Genomic DNA, 21,496 nt, shown 5'->3' on the forward strand with positions numbered 1-21,496 from the left:
TCTCGTTCTACTGCCTCGTTTTTTCTGTGCGTTACAGCAACAACAACAACAACCGTCAAAGGACGCCTCTTGTAATTATTTTAATTTATGCGTTTATCGCTTTTTGCCTTGTTTTTGCCGCCGTTTTTGTGGCCGCTTCATCGCGTTTCTGCCTCCTCTTTCCGACTCCTTTTCTGATTCGCTTTTTGACAGTCCAGCGAATAATTCTCGGCTGCTGCCATCATCGCAATGTCAAATCTTGGCTTTTTCTGTTGTTTTGTCGTTTCTTTGTTTTTGTATTGCCGAGGATTTTGGTGTGGCAGGCACTGCACGGGGCACGAGGCACGGGGCGTATGCGTAATGTGAGTTGGGAAAGAGATTCAAGAATCCAAGGGACTGCCGTCGGGTTACAGTTTTCATATAAATGGATGGCAAAATAATACAACTTGGGCATAAAGTTTGGATTTGAAGTTGTTTATTTTTAATATAATAAATATTTGTAATAATTTTAAAGTGATTATTTTATTGGGGAAAAACTCACGATAGCAGTCGAATTTTTAGAGCGGATATAATATTGGAATATAATGATTTATTGATTTAGAAAATTTTAAAATAATAATTCGCTAAAACACGAACCAAATAGAGGATATAGGCTCCTTCCAGTTAAATCCTAGATTATGTTTGTTTTTTTTTATTTATTTATTTTAAGTTGTGAATTTTAACTGAATTTTAGGCCAAGAAAATTGTATATACCTCTCACTCCTCTGCCTCATCGCCCACCCCAGTGCAGAATACATTTTTATGCCGCTCAAAAACTACAAATCAACTTAAGGGAGGAGGGGGGAACAGAGCGAAGAGAAGCAGCAGAAGCGAACGCCAGTCAATACATACATAATTCCAAATCCGATAAGAGCCACCCACTCACACACACACACACACACATTTATATATAGAACCCACCCACACAATACACGCATTTGATTTTAAAACTCGTGCAAAGAAACGTGCAAAAAAAAAAAAGAAAGAAAATAAAAGAATGACCGAAAGAAGAAGCAGGAAAAACGAAGTCAAACGGCGCCCCAACCATCCAACCACCCAACCCAGCCCACAGCCCAGTGGCCTCCCACAAGAGCCACCTGCTGGCTGGTTTACAGCCCTCACACACACACCCACACACACATATGTACAACCCATACAAACACAACAAAATCTTCTATAAAAAAAAAAAATTCACATTCGCTTGACATTTGTGGATACATCGGACTTCGTCGTCGTCATCGTCGTCGTCTTCTTCGTCGGCTGCAGTCGTCGCGAACTTCTCTTTTTCTCTGTTTTTTGTGTGCTTCTTTTTTTGTTGTTGTTGTATTTTTTGCTCATATCTCCTTGCGCGTTTTTTTAAGTCAGTCGTTTGTCGGAAGTCAATCAAAAAGCGTGTCTCTCTCCCGCCCAGAGACCAGAGCCCATAGCCCAGAGGAGAAGTGTCCCCGAGGCGAAGATCGCCGCCCTCCAGAACCGATCCGATCCGATCCGCAACCGAAGCAAAGCGAAGGGCGTGAAGCAGTCCCGCGACTTGCTCCCAATTACAATTTTGAAAAGTGTTGCAAAAGAAACAATTAAATTATAATTCGAGCCCGGATTCGAACAGAACAGTGTTGCCGTGTCGTGTGCCTCCCCGTGTGACAAACGGCAGGCAGGAGGTGCGCCCCAGCAGTTCCACCAGCCCAAGTGAGTGTGTGTGCCTCTGCCTGAGATCCATCTGTGTGTGTGTGTGTGTGTGTGTCGTGCTTGTAACGCCCACACTTAAGTGGAACGATCGATGGATCAGCTAGCAGTTCCAGAAACGAGACCTTCTAGGGCTCCTCCGCTGACATTTTGCAGCTTGTCTTGTCAAACTGTTAATGAGGTGCCTCTGCTCTCAGGAGTGTGCGTGTGTGTGTGTGCGATTGAGTCCTTAATTGGCAAATGTGTGTTTGAGGGCCAACAAGAACAAGTGCCTCGATATGGCCAGCGATTTTTTGGCTGGATTTTGGCGTATTGGGGCTTACAGCAAAACGAAGAAGAGCTTTGACAGCTCGCGCAGATTTTTCACATTTCACATTTCACACTCAATGCATTTACAACACTGTTTTGGCCACCTGTATAGGTATGAAAATTCGGAAAAGTTTTGTTTTATAATATGCTCAAGGATTTTCCCATTTATTTGCGAAACTTTCGAAAATTAAATTAAAAGCAATTAATTATTAAATATTAGTTCTCAACATAAATTAAAATTAAAGCAATTAAATTTTAATGTATGAATAGAAATAATATTTAATTGTTTTTAATTCAATAAATATAATAATAATAATAATAATAATAATAATAAAATATTACTCTAAATGATTGGTTTTAAAAGTCTTTTAATAATTCTGAAATGGTATTATGTAAATTTTTATTTAATTATTTTTTTTATTTATTTATTATTTATGTAATTGTTATTTATTTATTTTATGTTTATTAATTTATTTTATATTAATTTAATTATTTTATTTTTATTTAATTTTTTTCTCTTTATTTATATGTCTTTGATAGGATGTTATTTATTTTTTCATTTTATTTTTCAAATAAAATTTCATTATTAAATAAGAATAAAGGCAATATAAAGATCCTATTTTTACGTTGGCTTCCCTCAGAAATTCCTTATAAATAAACCCTCAAAAATTATGTCAGAGGTACCCGCTCATTGAGAACAGTTATAGTATTTATGGTTTATAACCACCCCTTCCCCTTCCACGTATGGAAATGATTTTTTAATCAAGACAAGCCATTACTCAATCACAAACCGAGCAAATCACATCGTCAATCTTAGTTCCGTGCTATCTTTACAACCGAACTACAAGTTCGTACACCACCCCCACCATCCAATACGAAATTATGAAAACAGAAATTCGAAATTGGAGACAAACAATCGGCAATGTTCCGGGTATTATACGATACCAGACATGCGCTATGCGATACGATCCCATAGGCAAAGTCAACAAATTGTGTTTAATTTTAAAACAAGATAAAGTTTAACGAAAATAGCAAAAGCCCCAAATATCGGGGCAATAAGAAATAACCAATTCGATTGAGAGAAGAGAATTATTGCAAAATGCCAGGAGAGTGGAGCGGAGGAGCAGTGTTGAGGTGGAGAAAAAAATTGCATTTAGTCGGTGCCACCTTTGATGTGGCCTGTGCTATAACGACTCTCGGCAATTGGTTGCTGACATGCAAAGAACATAATTTCCAGCCAAACGGAATTGATAACCAATCTCCTTCGTGTGGCACTTTTCAGCGAGCCAATTTGCGGCACACTGACAACTCAATTGATTTGTTTACAAGTGCCATTAATGTATAGTTAGACCCCAGCCCCAACCCCAGCCCCAGCCCCAGCCCCAGCCCCTTCTCTATGGTATGTAAATGGTACCCCACCTCTCCTAGTATTTCCATAAACTTGCTGCACTTTTTTCCGTGCCGTATCTTATCTGCAGGTCTGGGAGGAGCACAGTACAGCCCCTCTTCGGGGCATTTGATCGTCATCGTAGTTCGTATTTTTTCGATGTAGTTTAATTTTCCATTTCCTTTGATTTTGTCGCCCTTTGGCCGTGTACGGGTACGGCTACGGCCACGGTCTTCAGTTCTCCTTATCTCATTCGACTTCAATTTGTTTCCAATTTACAACAATTTCGTTTCAGGTCGCATTCTGTAAATATGCTTTGTCACTTTACCTATTTTCTGTTTGCATAATGCACGGTTTTTTATTTGTTTATTGTACTCTTTTTTTTATCGATGTGATGTGTACTTTGGTTGGTGCTGTGGCAAACACGGGTAGTATGGGAATATTTTTAAATTTTAAATATTCCACGAAAGAATCTGTCTTTTTTTTGGTGGGGTCTACAGGGAATGCTATGTAGATTTTTATGATTAGAAAATGGTAATCTTGGAAGAAGAAACACTATAGATTTAGTACACCCAAACATAACCCTGTTTAAGTTAAATATTCCGGTATTAGATACAAAAATAAATGTATAACAAATTTTTTTATTTGGCCTGTAATTAATCTATATATAAAATATTTAATTAATATAATAATTAAATTATTGTTAATAAGTAAATAAATATATTTCAGATCTGAAATTATATATATTTCCTAAAAAATTATTATTTTAGGTATATTCTTTAAATAATTTATTTATTTATTATTCGCCAACGGAATAAAAAAAAAATCCTTAACTGGCTAGGCTAACTTATTTCTATCTTAACAAATTAATTAAATAACAAATAATTAATTATTATATTATGTTAATATTCTAAGAATTAAGTAATTGAATAAATAATTAATATAATAATTTATATATATAATAATTAAATAAATAATTTATATAATAATAAATACTATACAATAAATAATTAATATATTTTTAATTATTATATTAATTAATAATAATTAACAATAATTTATTTATAATATTAAATTTTTATTTTATAGTATTTATTATTATATTAATTATATTTATATATTATTATTATATTATTATATATTTATTTAATTACTTAATTCTTAGAATTCTTCGAAATATATTTATTTTAAATCTGAAATATATTTAAATTAATTATTTCCACTCTCGGAGCAAATCTGTTAATTCTCCGTATAAATATTCTATGCATATAGAACTCTTTCTGGGTTTTATAATTCATTGAACGATAAAATACAGTGGAACCCACTTGCATTTAGTTATGAAGGGCTTCTTTGATGAATTGTGTACTCGGGAAATTCCCCATAAATGGCCCAGCCCTTATCCCCCTTTATCTATATAGAAAACGGCAATCTAGTTAGTCACTCCACAGAAGCTATGGCTATGGCGGCTTTAGCCCAATGAAACAAACATCCGCTGGACTTGCAAACCCAATCATTGTTTCCACCCACAAAAAGGGCGTTCATTCAGAGGAAAATTCGCGTGAAAATCACGGACTGGTTGGGCCGCGAGAAAAAATCAATTACTGCCGTTATCGTGTCACAGACATCCATCGGTGCGGCGATAGAGTTGTGCGCCCCTGTATTTAATAACAGCATTTTAAAAAGCACTTAACAGCAAATTAAGCTTTCAGCAGAAGCTGCCACAAGGCAGGAGAGGCATCTCGAGAAGAAGAAGAAGACACATTTTTAATTATCAACCATTTACAGGAGGCAGGAGGCAAGAATATATATCGCCAATGGTCCATGGGTCAATATCATAATCTGAGACAGCAGCAGCAGGAGAAGAGCCAGGAGGAGCAGAAGGGGAAGGAGGAGCACTCAGAGCAGTCGAAGAAGTTGGTGGAGCAGCAAACAAGTCGCCAGAGGCGGCAAGGAGCACTGGACGTTGTCATAAATCAAAGCGACGCAATTTGCTGCTGACGAACTGCGTGCAACAACAGCAACAACAACGACTATGCCATTACTGCTGGCCACAACACACGGCAACAATTCCCATCATCAACACTTGAGCTCTGTCGAACAGTCAGCGGCAGCCACCATGTTGCTGACGTCCCAGGCAGCAGCAGCAGCAACATCAGCAGCAGCACACTGCCTTGCCACAGCAACATCCGCCACACACTGCAGCCTGGCAGCAGCAGCAGCAGCAGCAGTAAATAGAACGGCAACAACAACTACAACAGCTTCGGCATCAGCAACAGCAGGTGTTAATGTTCAAATTACTGGCAAAGGCGTTGCGGCCACAACTCTAGTCAACGATCAACTGCAACTTCCACTTCAAGTTCCACTACAACTCCAGGCGGCTAATTATGCCGCTAACGTTGGCCATTTGAATGGCTTTAACCCTAAAGACAACTGCCCACCAGTTCCACCCACCAAAGAGGAGCAGAACTATGAGGGATTGCTACGCCTGCCGCAGATCCAAGTCAAACAGGAATTCATGGAGTCGCTCCTAGACAGAGCCAGCCACAATCCGATGAGCCAACAGCAGCAGGCAGCAGCAGCAGGTGAGTGTTTTGGGGGTGCTATATGATCTGGGTAACCGAATATTACAGATGATTATGAGAGTCTTCTCTAGAGAATAAATAGGAGGCTTTCCCCTAAAGAAAAACTTTAAAGAAAACTTGGATGGTTCTATGACTATTTTGTATTCAATACCAAAAGCTTAGAGCTCTCTTTATAAAGAAAACTTCTTTCTGGGATGTGTATGACCAGCTTGACCCTTTTTTCCCCTCCTCCACCCACCAGTCACTCCTTCTAGAACTCCCCTCGAATGCATATGTGTATTTAAAAACCCGTTAAGTGAAAAATGAGGTATTTACAATGTGTTAACAAGCACATAGCCATTTTTCATGGCCTCTTAACCCCCAAGAAACCCAAAAAACAACCTTGACAGGGCACCCCCCCAAAAGGCAGCCGAGCCCGTGCCAAACGCATGCTTAGGAGATTTTCAATTTTGTATGCATCGAAACAGATTTCATTTTTTATTGCCAGAGCTAGAGCCAGGGTCGGGGTCGGGGCCAAAAGGTCGTCATCTTGATAGAGAGAAAAGGATGCGACACAAGGGACCCGGGCTAATATTGCAGCAGAGACCCTCCTTGCCTCCTTTCCTCCTTGCCTTTGGCACAGTCAACGCCTTTTCTGCCACGAGTGCGAACATTTATGAAGATTGAAAGGGTTGTCAAACACTTCATCCATCTTAAGGGACAAGGCCACGAAGAGACCCACAAGAGGCGCACATCGCACACCGCACACGAGTAAAGGGTGAAGGCGACAAGGAAAAGGGTGCCCCGTCCTGTTGCTCCTGTCTAACCGAAAGAAAAAGGGGGTTGTCACGGGGAAACATCTTGTTTTCTTTCGATTATTGAAACTGCCATTTTGCCATTTCATGATCTCACTCGGGGGACGGACAAGCACACACACTTCTTACGACCGAAACCCCGAAAAATAGGGCTTATTAGATGGTCCGCCTCATCAGCATTCATCTTCATATGTAAATCCATTTCCTCTGGCCCCAGCTCGGAAATGCTCCCATGACATGCAAAACCAGAAGAAGAGAAAAAAGAAACCCCCCTAAGTGCCGCAATTATCAAAAATTTTAAGTAAAACAAAAAACTGAAAAAACTGAACACGCGACCGGAAATTAAACTCAATTTAACCAAAATGAAACTCAACCAAGTTGGGATTTTTGATTAGATTTTCTGTTAGATATTCGTAGAGATACCAAGATCGTTAGCATCTGGACCGATCCATCACCAATCTCTGCGGCCAGCTTCCACTTACGTTTTGTTTCATAATTTGACATAAATGAGCAAAGCCAAGGCAAACAATGGCATAGCCAGGGTAATTCATCAGTGGAAATGGTACTACAGACTGTACAAACCTACAGATACGTACCTCTGGGCAGCAACTCAAGAAAACAATTACCGAAAAGGCGTCGAAAGTGCAGTAGCAGCCGCAGCAGTCGCCACATGAAATAGACACAGAAATAAAAACTCAATATGATAACGTAATTTCCTTAATTGTCAATTAAAGAATACAACCCACAAATAAAGGAAAACGAAAAACGAATGACCTTTCGGTGGAGACTACGAGTGAAACCGAAGCTTTTGTACCCTTGTTGGGTTTTTTTTTGTAGAAGTAAAAGTTTTTGGATGGTATTTTTATGGGAAATTCGAAGCTGAATATGGCTATCAGGACTATCACAAGACTAGACTATTGCGGACTTCAAGAATACAGGGTATAACCCTGAACAAATTCCCTTGGCTGACTCTTCCACCTCGTGCAGGCTTCTCTTTCTATCCCAGTGTTGATTAGCAGTTAAGGGTGGGTTATAATGTCCGGAATTTATTCAAATAGTGCTTAGCTCTCTCTCTCTCTCTCTCTCTCTCTCGCTCCCTCCAAGGCTAGCTCTCTCCCTGTAGGACTCGTACTTTATTTAAATATCTCTCTCGATTTTGGGTCTTCGTCCACACATTTACTCGTATCGACGCGAGTAAGCGAGTGAAGCTAGTGAGCCGAGGGTTGGCGCACGAGTGAAGCGAGTGTGCAGGGCGCACTAACCCCTAATGTTAAATATTCTTGGAATCTAGTCAAAAATTAGAATTTAATATTTGCTGAAAGCAGCTAAAAATGTATTCTTTCCAGCATATATACCCCCGATTCCCTTCAGATCAAGATATTAGGAAGTAATTGATAGAGAGGCCCCCCACCATTCCCCATGAAAAAGGGTATTCAAAACCAAGTACAGTTCGTGCAGCAAGTGCCGGAAATGCAAAGAAAAACAAAACAAAAAAAAATAAAACATTTGAATGCATCCTCATTCCCATACGTGCCGTACCCTTCCACGCCGTGGAGTACGATCTGTGAGAACAGAAGGCCCGAGACAACAAAAGGGAAATGGCGTTAAGATCTCGAACATTTCATTCAGGGCAGAGAAGCGGAGAAGCAGAGGAGAATTTATCTCGCCAATCGAATCTGTAGAGAATCGAGAGAGATGTACTGTCAGTCGTCCAGAGAGAAACGGCAGCGGAATCGGAATCGGAATCGGAGATGCTCCTCTAGTAGTTGAATGCAACGCCGCATGAATGAAAATAATTATGATAATTGCAACTGCTGCCGCTCCGCTGATGATGCTGCCACGAGATGGGATGGATCGAATGGTTTGGGCATGGGATAGGATGGCATGGGATAAGGGACTGAGGTCCCAACTAATTGTGGCTCTGTGGCAAACGGGAACCGCAAAAGCAATTCGAAGATTATGAAGAGGGAAAACCCAATAAATCCATTGTTGCGCTTAATTATTGTCGAAAATTCAAATTGAAATGGTTGAAATACCTGCAAACTCCGATCTTTGATGCTTCTGTCTACCTGTCTCCGGACCTGTTCGGAGGCAGCATCATTTATCTTCTAGAGATGCGCGAAATTTGAATGCTGCTGCACCTGATGGCCCCCGATCTGATCTCTCTATAAATGCTCGATTCTCGATCTTTTGTTGTATAAAAAAAAATGGGTTTTTCTTGTTTCTTGTGTGGAAATTAGATCCTATTTGGCCCAGCGTGTGATTTAGCGCGTCCCTTTGATCCGCGCTGATGGCTGTCGGATGCATTTGATTTATATTCAATCACGGCCCACGAACAGGTTCTGCTTGCAGCATCAATTAAATTCAAATCAAACATTTATTTAAATTTTATGCATCGGTTGGTGGTTGATTGAATGGCATTCAAGAAGAGCTCCATTCGTATAATGATTAAATGCATGAGGGAATGGCAACTCAAATTACTTTTGTTTCTTTAGATTCCTATTCCTTGCCTCAACCCTTGCGTATACCAAACCGGAAAGGCGTCTATTACCCCGGCCTGTCCCCATCTAGAATTATGCATCATTAATCAATGAATGGTCACGTATGTTAGGACGATGGCCCCAGCTGACGCCGCCACATCTTCACACCTTCCTTCCACGACGAAGGTCGAAGGAGTGCAACTTGCAACAGATGCTTTGCGGCACACTAATATCGTTTTAATCGCGTCAAATTAAAGGTTCAATGAACAAACAAGACACAAATTCCCAGAGTTCCTATAGGCAGTACTATAAGTATTCCCTGCTCCGAGAAAAAGAAGCCACACTGAACCCCAAGAGAGGGAGAACGAAGATCGATACTCGTAAACCGTGTGAGGCGGCTAAGAAAATTAGATTTTTAATTAAAATAATTTCGTATGCAATTTAGATAATCGTTGGCGAAAAAAAAAATACAAGCAGAAGCCCCGTCTTGGCCCGGCCCCAGACTCCAGCCGATCCATGCGATCCATATGCGATTTGTTTGCTGCATTTTCGGCGGGGCCTTGCCACATTGCGTTCCGGGCTGGGGCGTTTACCCTCGACCAAAACCGAAACGGAGGCGGACGCCGGACGCGGCCAAATAAAATGAAGCACATTTTTTATACAAATCGAGAGGAGGCGGCAGCATCGGCAGCACTGCCAGCAGGTTGCATCAAGATGTGCAAGCACTTGCCTCCCCCCCCCCCCACTCGAATGGGGCTGCGGCTGCTGTCTGTTCGTTGCCTCTTCCCCAAAAACCCGAGGTCAGGCCGCTCACGCACCACAAACAATTGCGAAAAATATTTAAATTGATCATCTCCATTTAATAAAGCTAAAGGTTCAACCGTTGGCTTGAGTTTTAGAGATGAGTGCGTGATCAAATGGTTTCTAACAGCATCGTTGATGGATATGCCAGAGCCAGAATCGCTCTACAAAGGCTTCTACCATGTAAAATCATTCCAAAACTAGCCCGGAATGAAGGCAGCTCTTACCAGAAGTTTTTAGGCCTATTTCCCAACCTTTTCGGCTCTATTTTCTGCCACAAACCACTCACGACTCACGCTCCCATGCCCAACCATCGATTCCTGGTGCTGCAGATATTTTTGCTTCCTGCTAAGCTTAAAAAAAAAAAAAGTTCTTAACTTAATTTCGCAACGATTTTCATAATTCACCATGAACACCCGACTTCTGGCCAGCGACTGGCAGATCTCTCTCTCGGTACCAAGTCCCCTGGAACTGCAACTGTTTTTGGTAGTAGTTCCTACCTGACTGCTGGGCCACGGCTCGGCCTGGGCTGACGCCCCTTTTGTTCAATTTCTGTGGCGATGGTGGAGAGCCGCATGATGATGATGATGGAGCAGAGAAGCGGGGGTGTGGGGCAAAGTAGAGACCGAGACCGAGACTGGGCTAAGCGGCGAAGCAGGTCGGGTCGCCGTGGCCTAAAAGGCATTCTGCATGTAATTATGGAAACATGCTTTTGGCAACTTGTTTGTACAATGCTCTAGACTGGCCCCCTCTCTGGATATAAGCTTTGAAGGAAGAGAGATTCTATGCAATCCTTGTGCATTATTATGATAATCTCCGTATCGGTTATAGATATATGGCAGATCCCAGCCCCAACCACTGGCCACATTCTCCGCCAATCCCGCAAACCCGTACATCACCCACCCAGCTTGTATTTGGCCCCTCCCCCGGCTAGTTGATTTTTTATTACACCGTCTACGCCTACGACAAGCCCTGGTCTTGGATGTTTACATAAGCGAAATTAATGCGATCGGGCGATCGGGCGATGGAGATGGAGATGAAGGAGTGGACCTGTTCGGAAGATTACAAATAAAGACTAATTTGACTCGGCCATTGTGCAGTGCAAATGCAATTATCAGATAGAGGCGAACACAGAGAGAGAGAGAGAGAGAGTCTTGAATTTCCCAGCGATGGGTTGAAAGATTTTGCAATTTGATTTGCCCGAAGAGAGACCACCTCCGCGATCCATCGATGGCTGTGTGATGTAGGTTGCACTTTGCATTTCGAGATGCACAGAAAACAAAAAACTATTAAATTAATGATCTATCTGCAATGCACATTGGGTTGGGCACTGGGTTTTTATGACCTGAAGATTATGGGCCAGGAGTCAGGATCCCGCTGAGAAGCACACCAGACGGTAGATGGCCCGCAGGATCGCTTACCTGCCTCCCAGCCTGCCTTCGTGCCTGCCTGTTGCTGAGAGCTAATAAGAGACCTGGCGCCGAAAATCCATAACAAATGCACGAAAATCCGTTAGGCCGACAGGACGCCTAAGATAAACCCCGCAGATCCTTAAGCAAATACCGGACTGGACTGGCCGTTCATTTCGTATGCAGGAGGCAGCCTCAAAGCCAACGGTCTTTGGCTTCCTTTTTGACTTTCCTCTCCAGTTTTCCCTCTGCTGTTCTCCGTATCGGGATCTCTCGAGTGACGACTAATGATAGTCGAAACTGTTATTCTTTCGGGAAAAACAGTAACAGGCCAGCAGCCTCCTCCGCACTTTCTGCACCTTTTCTGAAGAGTGACTTTCTTCTTGGTTTCCTTTGTTTCGTCTTTTGTTTGCTGGAAAATGCCATTAATTCGTAATGAGAAAGGTGTCATCGCTGCAAAGTCAAAGACAAATATTGCCGAGACCGCCCACGGGCAACCAGCGATCCATACCATCCCATCCCAGCCCTGGTGGGAGGTTACTTCTGCAGGTTCTGCAGCAAATCAATTAGTGTTTCTCTTCTATTCGATGGGCATCGGCTGAAGATCAGCTGCTCCAAGTGGTGGGCGTTCATTTGTGCTCCGTGAAATATCGATTTTATCGCAGGAAGAATAACCAGTAAATCGGCAGACGAAAATTAAGACGTTATGGCGATCGAATGATCGAGATACTGGCTCTAAAAGGCTCCAACTTGAAGGAGATCCGTGCAAGCTTTTGGTGGAATCTAAGCGATTATCCAAGGCTTGGGGTTTCGCTTTTGGATTCAAACAAACTTGGAAGTTCTGAAATCATTCACATGTTGAAAGATCTTTAATTTCACTTGAATCTCTGGAACTATGTTCTTCCTTCAATCCCAAATGAAGGAACATACAAATCTGCTGGCTCTTCAAATGAACTCTGAAAGAAAAGACAGAAGCTGAAGCTGGCAGGAATGAGAAAGAAAGAAGGTAGTGCCTTCTCTTGAGACTTATGGAACAATCTCCCCGCATCCGAACGATTCATTAAGACCCCCGAAAACCACCTCATTTACACCTCTCTTTCGCTCCAAAAACTCTCTTTATTTCACCAAACGACACACTTTTTGAGCGGATTCATTTCCGCCCCAATTTGCAGCCGAAGGCCTCACTGAACTCGGGCATATTGCTGAGCGTGCCCTGGACCTGAACTCGTCGTAGGCATGGACATCGGTCTTCAGTTTCCTGACCTTGGAGCCGCTGTCCTTGCCATTGCACCAGGTCTGGCGAACTTCACGAAGAACAGCTGTTTGTTGTTCAAGTCGACGCCGCGCAGGGGCCTTTCCAGCCAGGCCTTGTCCCCGGATTTCTCTTGTAGGCGTAGTAGGCCATGCGGGTGCCGACATTGTCGGCTATGTTGTCGCCGGAGGTGAGACTGCCGTTGGTCTGGACGCCATGAGGATGAACTTGTTGTACTGCGACTCCAGCAGCGGTAGCGCTCCTTGAAGTTCCTCAGCGAAGTGGCCGACCACAGTTGACCCTCTTGCCGTCGTAGTTGTACTGGTAGCAGTACGAGTCGAAGCCGTGGGCCATCTCGTGGCCAATGATGTTGCCACGCCGGCGTACTTGAGACGTCGGGAAAGTCCCGGTGGTAGAAGGGCACTGGGCCATGCCGATGGTGATGAAGGCCAGGTTCAGGAAGTCCGCATAGTAGGCATTCACCGTCCGCGTGGGCATCAGCAGAGGTATCAGAGCCTTGTCCACCGATCGGAGACGTATGCTGGCCCTGCTGCCCTCGATTGGCAGAGTTCTCCCACCAGTTGCCGTCATGTTGATCTCGCTGTACACCTGATCGAGCACCTCGCGGTGCTGTAGATCGTCGGTGTAGCCCACCAGATATCCATGGAGGCGAGCTTTGTCTTGGCCTGCGACCGGTCTCGTCGTCCAGCCAGGTGTGGTGTCCAGCAGGTCGTAGAAGGTGTCTTGATGTCCCTGGCCACACGAGGATGTCTGCACGTTTGTGCTTGTCAAACACCTTCCCAATGAACCACGGAAGGATCGCATAGTTGAAGTAGGTCTCTGTCAGTGAGCGGCACTCGCTCTGAACGCCCCCCACCTTGGTTTGGGTCTTCCAGAGGGCATGGAACTTCAGCAGGACACGCATCTTCACGTAGGAGCGCAGGGTTTCAAGGGGGTCTGCTCCAGGAAGTACACCAGATCGTTGACGCCGTCCAGTTGATTGATCACGGCCAGCTGGAGTCTTGGGTGCCGTTGAAGGCCACATCGAAGAAGCGGGTCCAATTGAGACGATCTCTTGTGTTTGCCCAGGAACTCCTTCAGGCTGAGCTTCTCCGTTTCGTTTCGAGTCCTGCGAGGGCCGTAAGTTCTTCTCGAAGGCAGAGAGATTGACGTAACTCTCCAGGAACTGCTTGACTTTTCCAGGTTAGCTTCCCAACCAAAATCCCGTGTCATGTTCTTCAGATGCTCATCACTGTAGGTCGCCAGGACCTTGACAGGCGGAGACAGCAGCACATCGAACTTCCTGGAGGATGTACTATAGTGGACTTTAAGCGGCAGCAAGGGATAGACATCGTATTTTGACATGAAATTGATGTAAACCCAGTCCAAAGACTCATTCTTGGCTGAAGCCTGATCCTTGAGCGATCGTCCTCTTGCTGCTCTATATGCTGATAGCCCAGGACATGTTGCCTTCACTTCCAGGCAGCTGGCAAAGAACTGCTTGGCTTTCACCTCCGCAGATCTGGTGCCGTTTGGGCCCAGTTCCTGGAGCTCCTTTTGGGTGACGTTTTGCAGAAAGCCAGAACCTGCTCATCGATCTTCGCCTGAACGGCCGACAGGAAGCTCGTGTTCCTGGCCATCTCCGGCACCAGCTCCGACTTCTTCCAGCCTCCGCAGCTGTACTCGTAGAAGTTCTCGCAGGATCGATGCTGCGGTTCATCGCGGACAGCAGAAACTTTCCATATTCCTCTAGGAGCTCCTCGCTGTGGTTGCTCTTGTGGGGCAATGAGAATATATCGTCGCTGGCTAACACGCGGCCGACGACCAGAGCGAACGGTATTAACGTGGCCAATAGAGCGGGGATCATGGTCCACTGGGAGCTGTTTTCGATTGTAGTTGCGCAGCCGGAGACCGACACAAATGTTCTAAACTTTTTTGCAACGCGCTCTGGCCATTTATACGTCTAGAGGGTCGCGGAGCAGCCAGCTCCACGCCCCAGTGGGTTAGGTATCCAGCGAACAGACAAACAGACCACAGAAATCGCATTAGTGGGAAAAAATTTATTGTTACCCCAGAATCAGACGAATCTCTGGCGAAATCTTGGCATTCTTCAATTAACCGCAATTCTCCAAAGAACCTTCTGCCCAGCACTTTGGCCCCTTATCACTCTCCACGTATCTGGGTATCTGCGTATCTGCGAGTGCGAGTCCGAGAGTACCATCCCGAGAAAGCTCCCCCCAGCTGTCCCAAAAAAAAAACAAAAACTGATTTAACTATTTTATCGCTCTCCGTCGATCAGAACTCTCTCTCTCTGTCTGTCTGTCTCTCTTTCTCTGTCTCTCCGTCCCTGTCTCTCTCTGTGAATGTCACATGTTAATGACCCCGTTCCGAAATAATCACCGCAATTATAATGCAAACATTTCTAAATGGTTTTAACCCTCTCTTCTCTGCCAACCAATTTAATATATATTTTATTTGGACTGGATTTTGTGTGTGTTTGGTGTTTGGTCTGATATGAAGTCGTTACATCAGGCATTTGGCCGAGAAAAACTGGTAAAAAAGGCAATGAAAATAGTAGGAAATCAATTTCAATATCAAAGTTAATGATGGTCGGAAATTTTAAATAAAACTGTATACTACATATCGTTAAACGAACTTTTGTTATACTTTCATTTAGTTGGTTTAATGCTTTAAAAATCTACATTTATTTTTGTTTTTTTTTTTTTAATTTTTAAATTTTTTTAAAATTATTTTGGAAATAAATTAATAATTAACATTACACATAAAATAAAATCTATAAATTATGGCACTTGTTTTAAAATATATCTGGTAAATAAATATATTTAAATATTTAAAAAAAAATAAAATAAAAATACATACATATATAAAACGATATAAAATGTTGCAATAAATTTAGTATTTAATATAAAATATAAAAGAAATTATATCAAAGATATACAAAAATAACAGTAAAAATTTTTTTATTTTGTAAATTAAAATAACAAACTTAAATTGAATATCGATAGGCATTCGAAAATAATTGTATCTTTTATCAACTGCAAAACTGTCTTTAATCAAGTGCTTTAAAAATTGTTTATCTATCGATAATACAGAAAAAGTGTATCTCCCGTTTTAGGGCCCAAGCTTCCACCTTTCTTGGTTATTTGGTAGTTTATTAACTGGAATATCAATACTATATAGTTTAGTACCGTCTTGAGGCAATGAGGCATCTGCCTGGTACACTTTCCACCGCTCTCTGGCCTTCCTGTGTAATTACCAATTCATTTCGCACTCAATCTCTCCTGCTGTGTGGTCCTGTTTCTCAATTAAAAATATTTCCACAGAAAAGAAGTAAAAATCATAATAAAAAAAAAGAAAACTCATATGGATCATTGGAAGAAATATAGATATTCAGGGAATTTTTGCTCAGAGGCATTGCGTAATTGAAAATGCTGAAAGGATCGCTTAGAAAGGACCAACTGCGAATGCATTGCTCCGGCTCCCAATCCTATTCTCCTGCAATGCTGTCACCTCCAGCTCTTCCCCTTTTCACTTTTCACTTTTGTAATGTGTTTGCCAGCCGGTGCATGCAACAAAGGGGCACAAAGGATAAAGGATACTGCCGCAATGTGAAATCAAGGCGCATAGGAAAGCAATAAAGAGCCAGGTAGGGGTCTCGGCAGCCAGGATGCGTGTTAATCGCCATGTTGCAGGTAAATATAATCGCACAAAGTAAACAATGCCAAAAAGGAGCTGCAAAGGAGACGCAACCGAAGGATTCCTAGGACGGAATAGGAAGGATTGCCAGGGGATCCCTGCATCCCTATTCCTGTCCCTGTCGGCTTGGAGCGCCTTCAAATCCTTTTGGAACAGCTTGCGCGGCTCAGAGCAGGATGCTTCTGTAGCAAATTGAGCCTGAAAAAAGGATTTAATGTTCAGTTTTTTAACAATTGTGGCTTTGGTAGAGCAGCTGCTCCTCCCCCTCCTTCTCCTCCTGGCAACTGTGCAAGCAAGAGTCCTTTGATTTGCTTTCCCTTCCTTTCATTTGATTGAAACTTTCACCTTTAGATCTCGATTTTCAACGAGAGTCCCCCCCCTACCCGACAGATTGCAAGGATTGAAAGGACTCGCGCGCTAACCTTGACTGGCACGAGCATTCAGGCAGATTGACAGCATAGAAATGAGAGATATTGAAAGCAGGAAGCATTTCCAGTAATTAGAAGTCAGAGTCAGCTTTCGGCCCAGCCCTAACTCGTTTTCTCGTTCATTTTCATAATCCTCGCACACTTCTTCACCCGAAACCCCTGGCATTTCCATTCCGGTTTGTCAACCCTTTCTTCAAGATGTCGCGTGGCCAGCACTCGCCCAGCCCGCTGCCATGGGGGTGACAAAGGGTTTAAACGTTAACTAATATTTTCCCTATTTCCTTATTGTTATTTTGATGCCAAAGAATGCGGGAAATGACTTTCCTGCGGCTGGGGCCTTTGTTCTACCTGCCGCCTGCTCATAAATCAAATTAATATCCATATATCTGATCGGTCGGATATACGCGTATCTCTGGTTACTCGGCTTCAATCACAATTATCTCGTGTACTCCCCCCCCTCCATTATTCACACAGTTTTGGCGCTCTAATGAACATTTTGGGTTGCCTTGGACTTGGACTGAGGCCATTCGTTATTGTTATTGTTTTTTTTTTTGTGATCTCTCTGGATCATTAGCCATAGGTCAGAGTTTCATTCATGAAATGATTTGATTTGATGGTTTTTTGTGTGTCTGTGTCTCGCTTTGGAAATGATCAGCAAAAACAGTAGCAGTAAACCGTAAAGAATGAGAAAAAGTAGAGAAAATTTATGATTATTTATGGAAAGATTTCTAAAAAATTATCGGGATTTTTAAAACGAATTTAAAGAACTAAAAAAGATTTATCCGGCTATACAGATATTTATTTAATTTCTCTAGTCTAGAACAATATTTAAAAAAAAATGTTTATATGAAATTTTCTGAGCAAAAGTTCATATTTATGGAAAGATTTCTTAAAATTTATCGGGATTTTTAAAAACTTAAAAAGATTTATACAGATTTTTATTTTAATTTCTCTAGTCTAGAAACCTTCTGAATATTAAAAAAAAATGTTTTATATGAATTTTAAGAACAAAAGTCTCATCGATATATCGACCATATGTTCATTTAGTTTCTCCTTAAACTTTACATCTAATTATTATACATTTTTATTATTTTAATTCTGTTATTTCATTATTTTTTTTTATATTTTAAAAATTCTCCCATTTTGGAACCCTGCCACCCACTTAGACACCCATCCACCCCATTAGAGCCTTGTCATTTGGCTAATAAAGATTTACCCCATCACTCAGTCGGCTGGAGGGAGGGGGCGTGGCATTTGGCCACACTTATGAGCAAGAACGCCCACACTCGGGGATGCACAAATGTTCAGATTTCCCTCGATTTCACTCCCCAGCGGGTCCTTATCTAAAAAACTATAAAATCCAAATTATGTTACAGATTTCATAATCAATCAAAGTCATAAATGAAATGATTGCAGCAGCAACAAAAAAAAAAAACAATTGATGGGAGAACTGATTCAAAAACGGAACCAAAAATATGGCGTACAACCCCACAGAAACAACAGCGGCAAAAAAGCGGCACTAAATGGGATGAGAGAGGGTTTGAGCCCTGTACACGAGAAGGTGGCAAGGCGTATCAGAGTTCCATAATGATGAGTAATTGATAGTGACATAAACGGTTTCCATAGGCAATATGTAGGCAACGCCAGAGGAAGGGTTACCCAGCGATAGGGGATGGCGCAAAGGGGTGCAAAAGCCAGCAAGTGCTGATAATGATATCGAAAATCCCTTTTTTAACCCTTTTTTGGGACATTTTTACACGATTTTACACAATTCTCACTTCATTGCGACAACAGTCTATAAAAATGCAATTGTTTAACCCTTGCTCTCTCTCACTCTATTTCTCTCTCTCTCTCTCCGTATCTCTCTGATTTATAGTTTTTGCTACAAGCTGTCGTGGCAAAACAATATTAAATCCCTGGTATCTGAGGCCTGCCGAGGGCATTGGATATCATAATTACAATGGGAACGGAAAGGGCAGCAACAGGGACATCAACAAGGATATAGCACACATGACTTCCGCTCTGGAAGGAGGAGCCATGGGGATGGCCAGACATGTCTGCTGCCGGCCCCATCATATTTTGGCATGGAAACACTGCATCTGTCAAGCAGCAGCAGCAGCACCAGCAGCAGCATCAGCATCAGAAATCCCTGCCAGACTTTCTAATACCATTGCATGAAATTATGTTCCAACAACATCATTATCAGCAGAGAACAGCAGCAGCAGCGGCAGCGGCGGCAGCAGCAGCAACAGCAACAGCAACAACAATGGCACATTAATTAATAGTCTGCTCCCGGTCTGGGGCATACCAGTCCTGCGGCCAGGGCCCGGGCCGGACAGGGCAAGCCCGAGACATTCAAGTCATTAACCCCACCGAAGCAGGGCCCCAACGGTGAGCACTTGTTCGTCCGGCACTTTCACGAGCGGGACCGCTTCATCCGAGAGCACCAGCTGAAGCAGCAGCTATTGCGTGACGAGGAGCTCTCCCTGGAAGCACCACCCCACCACCAGCAGCCGCAGGAGGAGCCGCCCTGCGCCCGGGAAACCCCTGCGTCTGTGCTGGAGCATAACCATCATTGGCATGGTGTCGTCTATGATGGCAATGGCCATGCCAGGAAGCTGTTCGGCATTGCCCCAACGCCAGCGCAGCCCAGCCCCAGCCCCACCAACTCCGCAGCCAGCCGTCCAGCCAGTCAGGAAGTCCTGACCTCCTCCGCTTTCTCTTCGCTGGCTGAGCCCGCCAAGACCTCATCATTACGAGCAGCGACACCAAACGGACGACATTGTCGTCCGCCAACAAAGGTAAGTTTTATGCCCAACTAATTGTCGTTGTTGTTGGAGCCAAGAGGTTGGAGTGGGTTCAGGTGGGGTTAAGCCATTGAGCAGAAATACGGATATTATATTCGATATATACTCGTAAACGGTGTCCAGAAGGAACTTTTGAGGGCGTTCAGGTGGAGGGAGAACTTCTGTGAGTGTAAATAAATTTCTTTGTTGGATTTCATTATGATTATATCGTATCTTCCTATATATTTCCTATAAAAATTAGCAATATTTATGCCAGAGTCCTTCTTAATCCATCAATTTGGAAAAATACTGGCTACTCTGGCTACTTCTAAGGAACCTTTTTACTCCCTCCTGTAATACTCCTTGACCCATGCCTTTGTTCACCTTTTCCTAGCCCAAAACCCATTCCGACTGACCCAACCCCTGGACCAACTCAATTACAAGCTCTCAACTTAATACAATACATTCCATACCATCACCTAGCCCCAGAACCCAACCCCCAAGAAGGTAAAGGCTCCCCATGTTGGACGAGAATTGCCAACATACAAACTCCATTTAAAATCACTAAAATATTAATAAATTTTACAAAAGTGCGAACAAAATATGCGTGAAAATTCTCAAGTGCGGCAAGGGCGACGGCAACCTTTACAACTTTATTTAATGGAATTTAAAACCACTTTGTCTGCCCAGTGTGGTGGGCGTGGGTGGTTGCACGAAAAAGGTTGCTTGCGGCGCACAACACAAAACCGAACCACAATTGCATGAGGTAACCTTTGACAGGGACACAACTGAGAACAAAAATAAAAAGTAAACTCCAAAAATCACCCTCACAAAAAGAAAACTAAAATCCAAAGGGAAAGCTCTAACACCGGCGCTGGTGTCACTACCAACTGTGACCCGGTTTGCTCTGAGCAGCTTATGGCCAATTGAGCCCTGCCTCGGGGACCGCACTCTGCTGGGGTGGCACTGCACCGGCACTGGCACCGGCACTCACCCCAGCCCACCAACACCCAACGTCCAGCAAAAAAAGATATACGTACTCTCGTGAAGTAAATCCAATAAAAACGCTTTACAAGCTGTAAAGCAAAGATCATAAATCCATTTTGAAGCCTGCCAGCCCGCCAGCCCGCCATTCAATGCGATTTAAATTTTTTTTCAACGACTTAAAAATGGTTGCTCGGGGCACAAGGGTTAGATTTGCATAGATTGATAGCATTGAAGGGCTAGGGGAGGGAAGTCTTGGGAAAGCCTGAAATGGCGTTGTTTGTTAGGATTTTCATGAGCTTATTAAGGGGTTGCTTTAGTCTTAGAGTCTTAAATGATGGGCATCGTTTGAATGGAGCTAGAAAAACAGAAACAATAATCAAAAGTTGAGTATTATATAATTTTGATTAAAATCGTTAGATTTTTAAACCATTTAAATAAGAGAAATTAAAGAACTTCTGGGGCTGAAAAAGAGCATATCTGAAAGTCTGACACTTTTATTCGAAAGAATTTAAATTCTAAAACCAAAATACTGCAAATATATAATTCAAATTGATTTGTTTCCCAATCCATGGGTTCCAAACATTCAGTAAAAAATAATAGCAGCTTATGGAGGTCTTTAAAATAATAAACCATTCAATAATATTAATTTTTTAAGAGATAATTTCATTCAATTTCAATTTATTACAATATATTCATTATTGGTTTTTTAAGGTCATAATCAACCTTAAGAAGACAATCATGACTTTTTGTTCATGGTTCTTTGACTTGAAGGAGAATGGTTTTAGTATTTTGATGAAGGAATATGTCTTGTATATTTTTTCCAAAGTTTCTCATACTAAAAATTTCTAAAAAACCAAATTAAA

The 21,496-nt window shown here is 42.5% G+C and overlaps 2 pseudogenes; one reads left to right on the plus strand and one right to left on the minus strand.

Moving 5' to 3' along the window:
• Positions 1-1,315: 1,315 nt before the first annotated feature.
• LOC117195262 lies at positions 1,316-19,523 on the plus strand (annotated as a pseudogene).
• On the minus strand, positions 12,585-14,621 carry LOC117195261 (annotated as a pseudogene).
• Positions 19,524-21,496: the final 1,973 nt, after the last annotated feature.

Source organism: Drosophila miranda, unplaced genomic scaffold (genome assembly GCF_003369915.1).
Source record: "Drosophila miranda strain MSH22 unplaced genomic scaffold, D.miranda_PacBio2.1 Contig_AX17_pilon, whole genome shotgun sequence".
NCBI classification, from domain to species: domain Eukaryota; kingdom Metazoa; phylum Arthropoda; class Insecta; order Diptera; family Drosophilidae; genus Drosophila; species Drosophila miranda.